Raw genomic sequence first — 13,820 nt, 5'->3', positions numbered from 1 at the left:
CTCCACCAACAATCTATTATTTCTATTTTTCACTCCCCTACTATTTCCCCTTTCACACTGCCTTACTTTCTTTACCTCCTTCCAAAACAATTTCTTACTCTTCCTCCATTTCACACTCAGATTCCTCCCAAACTCTTCATCCACTTTCTTTTTACTCTTCTTCACCAGTCTCTTAACCTCCCTTCTCCTGCTCACATATACCTCTCTCTTCTCTCTCTTATCTTCTCCCCTACCTCTACTCGCTAACCATTCACTATATGCCTCCTTCTTTTGTTCCACAGCTCGTTTCACCTCATCATTCCACCATGCTGTCCCTTGCACACCCTTGCAGCTCCTCCTCACTCCACAAACCGCCTCACACGCTGCGCCTATCTCTTCCGTGAATATCTTACATACGTCTTCCACCCCTTCCATCTGCTCTAGCTCATACCTTCCCAATCTTTCTTCCACTATGCTCTTATACTCTGTCATTTTCTCACTATCTTGCAATTTCTTCACTCTTCTCACAGGAGTTGCTTCCTCCTTCGTCTCCTCAACCACTTTCTTTGCAGCTTTACCTTGGCCATCACTAAGTGATGGTCCGAGACTCCATACCCCCACCCTCTCCACACTCTTGCATCCAACACTTGTCTTCTCATTCGCTCATCCACACACACGTAGTCTATCATTGCCTTTCGTTCAACAAGTTCACCATCCATCCTCCTCATTACTCTCCATGTATACCGGTGGATCATCTTATGCCGAAAGTAGGTGTTGGCTATTGCCAACCCCTTACAAGCACAGATGTCCACCAAAGCACTTCCATTCCCATCTACGTCAGCTGGCACACCCCACTGACCAACCACTCCATCCACTCGTACATTCCCAACTTTGTCATTCATGTCTCCAATCAACAGCACTCTCTCGCTCCTCTCAAACTTGTCCATACACGCTTCTACACTCGCCCAAAACTCATCTTTCACTCTTGCCACTCGATCCTCTGTCGGAGCATACACACATACAATCGCCCACGCTTGTATACCTACTTTCATCCTCACCCATACAATCCTTGCACCCACTGTTCCATACTCTCTTATATTCTCCTTCCACTTCTTGCTTATCATCAGACATACTCCCTCTCTTGCCCTCTCATTTTCATTGACTCCCGCACACACACCTAAACCATATTCCCATTCTCTCACCCTTTCCCCCTTCCAATTAGTTTCAGTCAATTCACATATATCCACTTTTGCATCCTCAAGCACCTGAACAATCTCTCTCTCTTTCACTTCATCATTCACTCCTCTCACATTCCACGTTCCCACCCTAAGAATGTCCTTTGTCCGTTCCTTAGTCGGACATATATATATATATTCATTCATTCATTGCCAGACGCCATGTATCCCAAACGGGGTGGCCAACGGCTTAGAGTTAATTGTTTTACAGGGAGGGGAACTAATCCTCCACCAACTCCACCTGACACGTAGGGATGCCAACAGCATCTGGTGTTCCCAGGCGGTCACCCATCCAAGTACTAACCAGACCCAACGTTGCTTAACTTCGCTGATCGGACGGGAAGCGGTGTACTCAACGTGGTAGGTATAGATAGATAGATAGATAGATATAGACAGATATCGATAGACAGATATAGATAGATGGATCGATCGATAGATAGATAGATAGAGAGAGAGACGGAGATAGATAGATACAGATAGATAGATGGATAGAGATTGATTGATGGAGATAGATAGATAGATAAAGATAGACATAGATATAGACAGAAATAGATAGACAGATAGATAGAGATATATAGATATAGGTAGATAGATTTAGATATATATAGATAAATAAAGATAGATAAATAGATATAGATAGATAGATAGAGAGAGAAAGAGAGAAAGACAAAGATAGAGAGACAGATAGAGACAGACAGATAAACAGATAGATAGATAGATAGATAGATAGATAGATAGAGAGAGAGAGAGAGAGAGAGAGAGAGAGAGAGAGAGAGAGAGAGAGAGAGTTTGTCAACCTGTCTGTCTGTCCTCTAAGGAAATCACACAGGCTGCATATAGATCTTTGTTAACAGCTCTGACAGGTGTATCTTATTATGACGAATTGAAACATTTTAAACGTGTACATTACATAAGCTAAAATGGCTCCTCTGATGGCCAAGAATATAATACTAAGCAGAAATACTCAAGTCAACATGATGGAAAGATGGTAGCCAATTACTGTTGAATTTTTTACTTCTATAACCATATTATTAGTTACAGTGGGTCAGAAGGCGTGCGGTCCTAACGGACCCAGGTTCAAAACCCGGCTGGGGCAGGTAACAGTTTAAGGATTTGAATGTCATTAAATCAGGCTTTACTGATCTACCAGAAGACCCGCCGACATGTCGTAAAAATACCCCCGCTAATACCAATACACCAGTCCTGTATGAGACAGCCCTAGCATGTATTCAATATGGACGGTGGGTGTTAGCGCCGAAGTGGTGACATGTAGAGGTGTATGGTATGTAGGACTGCTGGGCCTTGATAGCAGGCTGTGAAGCCTATGCCCAGAGTCGGACACATAAAAAAAAAAAAAAAAAAAAAAAGATGGACTGACAGATTGGTGGGCAGGGTTGGTGGGTGGGTGGGTAATGGGAGAATAGGTCCATGGTAGGAATAGGTCCATGGAGAATATAACCCTGGGGAAACTGGAGCAAGGATATAATGGGAAGGCGAAGGGCCTTCTCCCACAAGGAGTGGCCATCCAGGGTCACAGGTAATGCACGATCAAAGAGTTTTACCCAGGCAACGCCGGTTACCCCTTCTAGTCTCCACTAAGTTGAATGGAAAGCGTCTGTAAGTAGCAAAACAGAAAAATGCATAATTAGACTGAGGGTTTCCACACCATATTCCAAAAGGTTTATGAGACACTCTTGTATTTCTTCAGTAGTTCAGTATTGTGCGTATTACAAATCAGTAGCAGTTATTCCACATTATATCTTTCGGGTTTCGGAAAGTCAGGGGCATTAGGTAGGGCACCTTGCTACAGATAATTTCTACAGTAAGTGATTATCTTACGTCCCTTGCAAGTTTACATAATAACAAGGCTTCCAACCTCCTCTTGAACTCAAACCATGGCGTGGTAAAGCATGGCCTCCAACTATGCCACGGAGATAACACAATGTCGCCTTAATGTTACCTTACTGGGGTAGTGATCTGTCTGTCTGTCTGTCTGTCTGTTTTTTTTTTTTCTCTCTCTCTCTCTCACACACACACACACACACACACACACACACACACACACACACACACACACTTGTTAAACTCTGTATTTCTTCAGTAACCATCTCTCTCATTCCTTAGATTATTACTTTTCTCAGAGATTTACATCATGGTTTTCGAATATTATTTTTTTTTACTTACGAATCTCACTGATTTCTTCAGTAATAAATTCAACATAGCCTATACGATAAGACCAAATCTGCTGACATTGTCTATTCGTATTTTTCAAAAAGTATTCCATTAGGTTTCCTACAAAAAACTACTTCAGAAATGTTCAAGACGCACAGGAACACCAGGAGTGTACTCAGGAGCACTGATAATTGGCTTACCGGAAGTAAACAATGAGTCGTATTAAATGACAGCGAATGAGAATGGAAAGACATTTCATGGAACTTGTCAGAGGACTCAGTATTAGGTCCTGTTTTGTTTATATATATACGGTATATAAATATATATATATATATATATATATATATATATATATATATATATATATATATATATATATATATATATAAAACCATCATCATCATCATCATCATCTGGACCTCCTTTCCCACCCAAGGGCAGGGTGTGGAGTAGCAATGTCCAGACAGCACAAACTTGCCCAATCCAAATAGGTCACACGCCCATTCACTCATCATTCAAGCCCCCGGAATTCTGGCTCTACGGGATACGCCAAAAACATTCACCACATTCTGCAGCTTCACACAAAAGTATCCGATTGAGTCAGTCCGGACGCTGCCATGCTCACAAGGGGTGCCAAATCCCTGATCATGCACTTCTGCTCACAACATTCATCCAGCCAGCTCGATCTCTTGTCAGTTCCCTAGCCTCACCGACTTCCAAACCTCTCTTCCTCAAACACTCATCCACCATATCTCTCCACCTTCTCCTTGGCCTACCTCGCCTCCTCCCTTCTTCAAATTAACTCAGGTATACCTTTTTCACCTCTCTATTATTATCCATTCTTTCCACATGACCATATCATCTCAGGACACTCTCTTCGTTTCTGGTGTCCAACGACTTCCTCACTCCACACCTATCACGAATTACATTATTTCGTATCCTATCCACCCTCTGTACTCCACATACATTCCTCAGCAGTCCCGCGTCCACTGCTCTTACTCTTGACATTTCATTTTCATGCCACACCATAGTCTCACACCCATATATATATATATATATATATATATATATATACGGTATATAAATATATATATATATATATATATATATATATATATATATATAAAATTTATCATCAGCCACTGCAAGTCCAGTGCTGAACAATGGCCTCCCCCATCCTTTTTCAATTATTCCTTGACTGAGCCAACCTTGCCACGTTTTGCCTGCAAATTTCTCTATCTCATCTATCCACCTTCTGCCTGGCCTTTTTCTGCCATGCTTACAATCTCTTGGAGTCCAGTCAGTCACCCTCTTGCTCCATCGGTTATTCCATATTCTTGCTACATGACCTGCCCACCTCCATTTCTGTTCTTTTATAATTTTTATAATATCTGCTCTCTCACCCAAGTTGGTCTTTTCCTGTGCCTTAAAGATGCAATATTTCCAATATTTTCCTTTCCATGGCGCTTTCAGAACGGATTAATTGATTTTCCAGGACTCATAACCGTACGTCATAGCTAGGATTATGCATTCATTTTATACTTTTCGTTTCAAACATACTGCCAAGCAACTTTTCACAATGTCTCCATGTTTACCGAAAGCTTTCAATCCAGTTGTAATGCATCATTTTATATCATTATCATGGTCTTTCCTTAGTTTTAGTATTTGTCCCAAGTAATTGTACTCCTCGACTTCTTCAAGAATTTCTTCGCCTATTGTGCTGACGCTCATTGGTGTATTTGGATAAAACATTAATTTTACCCTTGCCCATCTGTAGCCGTACTTTGAGATTTTCTCTATTTAGGCCATATTACATTTCTGGCAATTTGTCTGTTGTTTTAGAGATTAGGACAATGTCATCTACAAATCTTAAATGATTTAGTTTTTTTTCCATCTGTATTTGCTCCTTTGTTCTCCTGGTCTAGTCTTCTGAAAATACTTTCTAGGCATGTAGTCAATAATTTTGGCGAAATTTTATCTCCCTGACGAACGCCCTTTTCAATCTTAATTTTTTCCTAGCCTTCATGTAATTCAACTGTAGCAGTTCCTTCTTTACATATATTTTTGAGCAGTTTTACAATGTTCTTAGTTATCATTGTACCTGCATACGCGGCATCCCCTATGTAATGAGGTCTCGCTCCATCCACGTTCAAATTGTTCTGAAGATGTTCCCAGGATGGAACGAAACATTACCAAGTAGACTAACATTTGGACAGCTACTCAGAAGTATGAATGAAAATCAATGTGGCTTAGCCTGATGCATCGAAAGCATTGAGCAGAAGAAAAATAAAGCAGAAACAGCAGTTGCATTCAACCTTGTTTGCTTACAAGAAAATATCTTACCTGGCTATGCAAATATAAACCTTCATGGCAAGGGAGTCAGGGACACTGGGATTATCCACAGGTTCAGGAGAGGTCTTGTGGATCGTCAACTACAAGAGAAGCAGAAGCTTGTCACATAAAGTAAAGTAAAGTAAGCGTCTGTGATGTTTGAACAAGATGGAAAGAAGCCTACATCCTCGAAAATATACAAAAATCCGTTGAAGATGAATTACACCAACTACAGCAGCAGCACCGTCAGGGCGTGGAATCTAGAAACATTACCATGCTTTCCAGCATGTATGGCAACAACATTAAACCCCTCAACCTACGACAGGATTTGTTAACCTTGTCCCCAACCTTGAACTGACGTAGGAACAAGAAGAAATACTATATAATGGATCAACTGTCATTTCATGACTAAACCCAGACCCCCCCGCAAGAGGCTTGAAGTCCTCCTAGACAATATTAAGAAATTCGAAAAAGAAGAGAAAGTCGACACAACAAAAGAACTCCAAGCCTTCCTGATGACCGAAACTTTTATAACAAGGGGCTCATTCCAATGCAACCTCGTACACAAATGACACTTGCACGCAGCCAAACAACTTCGTTCAAATGAGGACATCGTCGTCAGGAATGCAGACAAGACCACAGCTTTTGTTATCATTTCGAAGCAGGACTACTTACAAGAAGATAGATAACATCCTATCTGACACCTTCAAGTTCATGAAGAATAATCACAACCCCATGGAAGAAAATAAGAAAGAAGTCAACATTTTGACTGAAACAATCAACGTTACTGCAAATGGCTTCATCATCCCTAATGGACAGATGAATATTCCCTTGGCTATCCATATGGCAACGTCAGGACACACAAGCCAGGCTACCCCCTTCGGCCCTTCATCTCGCAGATCCCAAATGCTGCCTACTCCACATCAAAGAAATTGAACAAAATACTCACACCCCACATACCTGCCGAATACTGCCTGACATCAGCTACCCAGTTCCCCGAGATTCTGAAGTATGCATCCTGTGCAGAAGACCAAATCATCGTATGTTTGGACGTCGAAAGCATTTCTACCAAAGTACCCCTGGAGGGAACGATACAATTAATCCTCGACCGAGTAAATAGGTGTGAAGAAACTACGCCCTTCGGAATGCCAGAAACGTGCCTCCGCAACCTTTTGGGACATTGTACTAAAATGACCTCCTTCATCTGTCCCCTTGAAAAGATGTATTGCAAGGCAGATGGTGTTGCCACAGGCAGCCTTCCAGGAGTCCTCTTTGTAAACTTTTTTATGGGTACAATCTATTGATTAACAACGGTCTTTCAGTCTACTGCCGCTATGTCGACGACATTTTCGTTATTTTAAAAGACATCACAGAACTTTCAATCCTCAGACAGCGCCTCATCCGCCTTCTGCCCAAATTTCACTTTCGAAGAGTCTACCCAAGGCCGTCTCCCCTTCCTCGATGTCCTAGCGACCACCCGCAACTCTTGATTCCCAGCTGCAGTCTACGTAAAGTCACCCAATAAAGGACTCTCTCAACAGCAAAAGCAGATGTCCTCAGCGCTATCTACGCTTCGCCATCAGTGCCTACGTCCGCCAAGCTCTCAGCCACTCTTCCTCATGGAGCACTGTTCATTACGAGTTGGAAAGACTTACACAAGTTCTCGTCAGCAATGGATATCGGATTATCGACGTGGAAGACGTATGAAGAAAGCAGTTAACAAATGGTACTCAAGCTACGGCATCCCTTCCCTCAGCAGAGAAAGAATCACTTAGTACTACCGAAATTACATGTCTACAGAACATAAAACTGGCGAGGGAATAATGAAAAATATCATCCATAAAAATGTCAAATGCACAGATCCTAATTAAAGCATCGAAATAATGACTTACTACAAGACCTGCAAAATCTCCCATTTACTACTGAAGAACAGCCCTGTGGTGAAAAATACACACATGCAAGACGACCACGTCATCTACCGACATACTTCGACAAGTGAGAACTGTTGGCCTTATACCTACGTACGAATGCTGAGGACTAAATTGTCTAGGCATCTAACATGTCATCTACTGAACGCATGGATAAACAGTACAGAGCTAGTCATAACACCTCTCTCACCCACCAGCACCTTGAAAAAAGTACCGAAATAATTGACCGTGAAAAAGACCCACGTCGACACATGTTTCTGGAAGCACTTTATATTTCCGAACTGAAACCTGCAGTCAACTCACAAGTGGAAGATTTACAAGTCCTTGCAACATGCAGATCACAAAAATCAGTGGGCTAACACATTCCACCATTGAGACAGCCACACATCTTCATGGGCGACCAATTGCGTGGTAGCACGAGTCGGCATCCCCTACATAATGAGGTCTCGCTCCACCCGCCATCAGATTCGTCTGAAGATGTTCCCAGGAAGGAACGAAACGTTACCAAGTACACTAACCTTTGGACAGCTACTCTGAAGTCTAAATGAAAAGCAAAGTGGCTTAGACTGACGCATCGAAAGCACTGAACATAAATAATGCAGAAAAAGCAACTGCATTCAACCTCGTTTGCTTACAGAAAAAAATTATATATATATATATATATATATATATATATATATATATATATATAGTTTATATAAATATATAATTATTTATATATATATATATATATATTTATATATATATATATATATATATATATATATATATAGATAGAGAGAGAGAGAGAGAGAGAGAGAGAGAGAGAGAGAGAGAGAGAGAGAGAGAGAGAGAGAAGATGGTAGTGGGAGCTGTTTCTGCTTTCGCCTGTGTTGCATGTATTATTCAAAGAGCCCTCCTGAGCAAATTCCTACGGCCCCTGTGGCTTGTGCAGTTCTGTTTATGTCTGCAGGTTATTACTGCCATTCTCCCTACACCGCACTCTATTTTCTCACTGGTTTTTCCCGGCACATTTCTTTTTATTTTCTCAAATCCCATTCTCGCTCTCTCTCTCTCTCTCTCTCTCTCTCTCTCTCTCTCTCTCTCTCCCCGCCCTACATTCCCTTCCCACTCTCATTCAATTTCCATGTTGTTAAGAAGAGCCTGATACAGCCAGTGGGAGAAGCAAAGTGGAATAAAATTATATATACTGTATACGGAAAAAATATGTTTATAAATAACATATATTTATATTTATCTGTCTATCTATCTATCTATATACTGTATTTACCTATATCTTGGTATTGTGATACCAACTCTAACGTACGGAAGTGAAGCTTGGACGTTGTTGGAAGGACACAAGTCAAGAGTGAGAGCTGTGGAAATGAGTTATTTAAGAGGAGCCTGTGGAGTCACATGGAGAGACAGGCTGACGAATGAGGATATAAAGGAGCGCTGTGGTGTGGATGTGGATGTGATAGGAAGCGTTGTGAGGAACACACTGAGGTGGTTTGGCCACGTGGAGAGGATGGAGGGTGAAAGATTGACGAAGAGAGTGTATGTGAGTGAGGTGGAGGGTGGAAGAGGGAGGGGGAGACCGAGGATGAGATGGAGGGATGGGGTGGAGAGGTATATGAGAGAGGGGGGTGTGAGTTGGGAGCAGGGCAGTGAAATGGCGGGGGACAGGGCGACTTGGAGGCGATTTGTTTGTGGCCACCCCAAACGGGATTGAGGCGTCTGGCAATAGATAGATAGATTTATTTATCTACCTATCTATCTATCTCCACACACACACACACACACACACACATATATATATATATATATATATATATATATATATATATATATATTATCTCATCTCTCATCAGCCGTTTGAGTGTCCACTGCAGGACCGGCCTATCCCGACCGACGTGGGGACGATACAGCCAATGTATCTCTAACAAGTGGCTTAAGCTGTCTAGTAGAGATTGTATGTAGGATGAGAAGTGCTTGTAAGTGTAATTGTAGTGTTGGAGTGGCTTTGGATGTGTGTGTAGTCTGTGATCAAGTGTGATAAAGCCGACTGGGTGCAAGCATTCTTTACAGTATGCGACACTGGTTCAACCACAGCACCCCTTGTGTCCGCCGATGCAGGACGTGGCCTGAAGAATGCTCCCAATGTTTTTTACCCTGGCGGGGCGCGAACCCTTGTTCTTCAGTGTACGAAAACGCACACTTTACCGCTGTACCACAGAGGCTCCATATCCTTGTTTCACTCTACTTTCAACTTCTTTTGCACATTTTCCTCTCTTTTCTATCATCGTACCCAGGTATTTGAACTCTCATCAATTCCAGTCTCTCTCCATTCACTCTTACATCGCACTGGGAGTCACCTTCTCTCTCAAAAACCATCACTTTTCTCTTTTCTACATTTACTCTCAAGACACGACGCTTACAGACATCAGCAAAACTCTGCACTAGCCTACCAAGTTCCTGTCCAGTACTTGCAAGCAGTACTGCATCATCAGCATACAACAATTTTGAGATATTCCATCCATCACCATTCATTACCAACGCCATCCCTTTCTCCATTACTCGTGTTTTTACTTCTCTCATCACCCCATCCATATATATACAGAACAACCATGGGGACATCACACAACCTTGTCGCACGCCCACACCGATCGTGAACCATTCACTTAGATGCCTATTAACCCTTACACATTCTTCACTACCATCATAAAAACTCTTGACGGCACCTAGCAGCTTACCCTCTACACCGTACATGCGCAAAACTTTCCAGTCCTTCTCTGTCCACTTTGTCATATGCTTTTTCCAGATCCACGAATGCCATAAACATCTTATGGTCCTTCTCACAAGCCTTCTGTACTACTGTCTCGCTGCAAATATTTGGTCCACACATCCTCTGCCACTCCTAAAGCCATCCTGTTCGTCACTCACTAGGACTTCAGATATTTCTCTTACTTTCTCTATAATAATTCTTCCATATACCTTCCCTACCACACTCAATAAACTTATGCCACGATAATTCTTGTACTCACTTTGCTCGCCTTTATTTTTGTACAGGGGTACAATCACAGCCTTTTTCCACTCTGCAAGCACAGTTTCACTCATCCTTGCCTTCTTACATATCTCCAACAAGCACTTCATTCCACTCTGTCCATTACACTTAAGCATCTCTGCATACACCTCATCAACTCCAGCTGCTTTCCCATATTTCAGCCGCTTCACAGCACTCTTCACCTGTGCGAGTGTCACGTCTGCTGGTACTGCATTCCTTCTCTGCACATCCCCCAAACCAATCATGTTTACAGCCGCTCTGCTCTCTCTATTCCTATTCATCAGGTTTCAATATACTATATTCTTTCCATATGATCCTTACTTCATGTCCATGGGTTAATAATTTACCACCTACATCCTTCACACCATCACATTTTTTTCTGCTTTCACTTCCACATTTCCGCACCTCTTTCCAGAATAACTTTCTATTTTCAGAGAAGTTTGCATTCCTTTTTATTCCTAGATCCTCATTTACCTCCTTCTTTTTCCTCTTCACTAGTCTCTTTACGTGCTTCTTGCTCTCAACATATTCAGTCCTTATTTCAATTGAACCCCTGTTCTGTGACCACTTCAGCCACTTCTTCCTCTTTTCTTCCATCGCTGTCTTTATCTCCTCATCCCACCATGCCGTACCTTTCTTCTTTGTTGTTACTCTTGCCGCATCACACACCGCATTAGCATTCCTAACTAAGCAATCCCTATATGAATTCCACAGGATGTCCAGATCCATTTCATTCCAATTTAGTAATTCTAACTCGTCCTCTATTTTGGTCCTGTAATCATCTGCCATTTCTTTAATCCTCAGCTTCTCAGCTTTCAGTCTTGCTCCCTGGCTGCTCCTCTCTCTCCTGATCCACCTCACTCCTCTCAGCTTGATCTTGCATATCACAGTCATATGATCCGACAGACCTGCTCATCGTCCTCTTACGGCCCTAGTATCAGCAACCATTCCCATCATCGACCTTTTTAGAGCACGTAATCAATCAGGCTTTTTTCGACACGATCCCCGTTCCCTCAATACCATGTATATTTATGTGCATCTTTGTGTGTGTGTGTGTGTGTGTGTGTGTGTGTGTGTGTGTGTACGTCCTTTTATCTCTGTTGCCTGACGTCTCATCCTGTGAGAAATTACTTCGTCAAAAGACCTACCAGGAGCTATCGTTCCTACCTAGTAACGACGTCTATTCTCTTTTCTTAGGAAAGACCATAGTCGCATATATATATATATATATATATATATATATATATATATATATATATATATATATATATATATATATATATATATATATATTTTTTTTTAAATAACAGAACAGAAAAGGAAAAACAAATGAATAAAAAAAAATCCTTACACCAGATTACTGGTGTCCTCTGTTCATAAAATATCTGTAACAGACTTGAACAGCTGTAGGTTGAAGTTTGGAGGGAAACAACTCTGGGGAAGCGAGTTCCAGAGAGATGCAGTTCGGGGAATGAAAGAATTCTGATAGGCAGAAGTTCTGCAATATGGCTGAGTGACATTCCAGTCATGAGCGCTACCAGATGCCCGTGTAGCACGAGGGAAGGCGTGGAGAGGTGGCACCATAGACGCAACTTCGTCTGAGCATTTGCCATAAAAATATCTGTAAAATAATGCAAGGGAGGCAACATTCCTTCTTACTTGCAGGGGAGGTAGTTTATTTATAATGGCAGGGTTGTTAATGATTCCAACAGCTTTGTTCTGAATTTTGTATAGTTGTTTTAATGCAACCTCTCCACATCCATTCCATAAGGGTGAATTAATATTCAGGTTGAGACCGCATATGACTCTTATAAATTAAAGCTAACTGCTCGTCAGTGAAGAAGTTACGGACTCTATACAATAATCCAAGTTTCTTTGAGGCGGTTTTAACAAGTGATCTAACATGAGAGGTCCAGCTGAGGGCGTTGTTAAGTGAGACGCCGAGAGATGGGAAAATTAGTAGCACTGAAGGTAATATACGAATTTGGCAATATCTGTCTATTAGTAAATTGTATATATTTAGTTTTACTAGCATTAAATGAAACAAGGTTGTTTTGTCCCCATTCACTGATCGTAGATAGGTCTTGATTTATGGAGATGGCTGTACTGAGCTGAGAGGTAGAGATATTAGACTTTGTAAATGGGTGTCTGAGTGTGAATGAACTATGTAGTGTTGAGTCATCTGCATATAAGTGGATGGGATTGTGGGTGGCAGATAAGAGATCATTAATATGAACCAGGAACAGGGTTGCCGCCAGAACTGATCCCTGTGGCACACCAGCGTTGAGTGGAAATTGGAATATATATCGTCTACTTTTACTCTTCTCTCTCTCTCTCTCTCTCTCTCTCTCTCTCTCTCTATATATATATATACTCTCTCTCTCTCTCTCTCTCCCTCTCTCTCTTTCTGTCTGTCTGTCTGTCTGTCTGTCTGTCTCTCTCTCACACACACACACACACAAACACACACACACTAATTCACATTGTTATAATAAGTGTTAAATTATTTACTAAGCACCTCACGCTACATCACGATAACGTACAATTAACTTTGTTCTTCCTACGACCAGATTATATATGATTCTTGTTTTTGGGTTGCCCTTTTGTAGTGAAGTATAGTTTCTTACCCCTTCCCTATGAGCAGCAAGATACTGTAAGTACCTGAACAAAGTTACTGTACTTTCATAGACAACAGCTAGAATAAAATAAAGGCATTAAGGTAGTCTGTTCACCAAATCGTTCGATGACCCACCAAGATCTTAGAGGCCTGGGGTTAGGCTTCCCAGTCAAGATTTATAAGCTGAGAGTGAGCGGCCGCCAGTCCCTGAGTGGCATTATGTGAGCAATAAAGTCCAGTAATTAGTTGAATATTAACATGGATATGTCACATTCAGCTGGAGTGCCGTAGTCGACTAGACTTCCAGGCATCCATTTGGCTACATGGCTAACACCCAACGTAAAGTAAGTTTGCTGGGTTATAAGAAACCATTGAATTGTCACTTAGCTAAGAGGTAGCACTGGATGGTGGTCTCTCCACCTACTGTACCATCATTGTACAATGTTAGCTTATTTATATATCAGTTAATTAATTAACTGATTATTTATTTATTCATTTATGTGTATATTACTTTT

At 41.5% G+C, this 13,820-nt stretch overlaps 1 pseudogene; it reads right to left on the bottom strand.

Annotated features, from left to right (window-relative positions):
- Positions 1-1,469: 1,469 nt before the first annotated feature.
- Positions 1,470-1,586, bottom strand: LOC145406496 (5S ribosomal RNA; annotated as a pseudogene).
- Between the last annotated feature and the right edge of the window lie 12,234 nt (positions 1,587-13,820).

This window comes from Coenobita brevimanus, chromosome 70 (genome assembly GCF_032717465.1).
Source record: "Coenobita brevimanus isolate Jiangsu-jjx chromosome 70, ASM3271746v2, whole genome shotgun sequence".
In the NCBI taxonomy this organism is placed as follows: Eukaryota; Metazoa; Arthropoda; class Malacostraca; order Decapoda; family Coenobitidae; genus Coenobita; species Coenobita brevimanus.
This window is presented reverse-complemented; position numbering and strand designations above follow the sequence as displayed.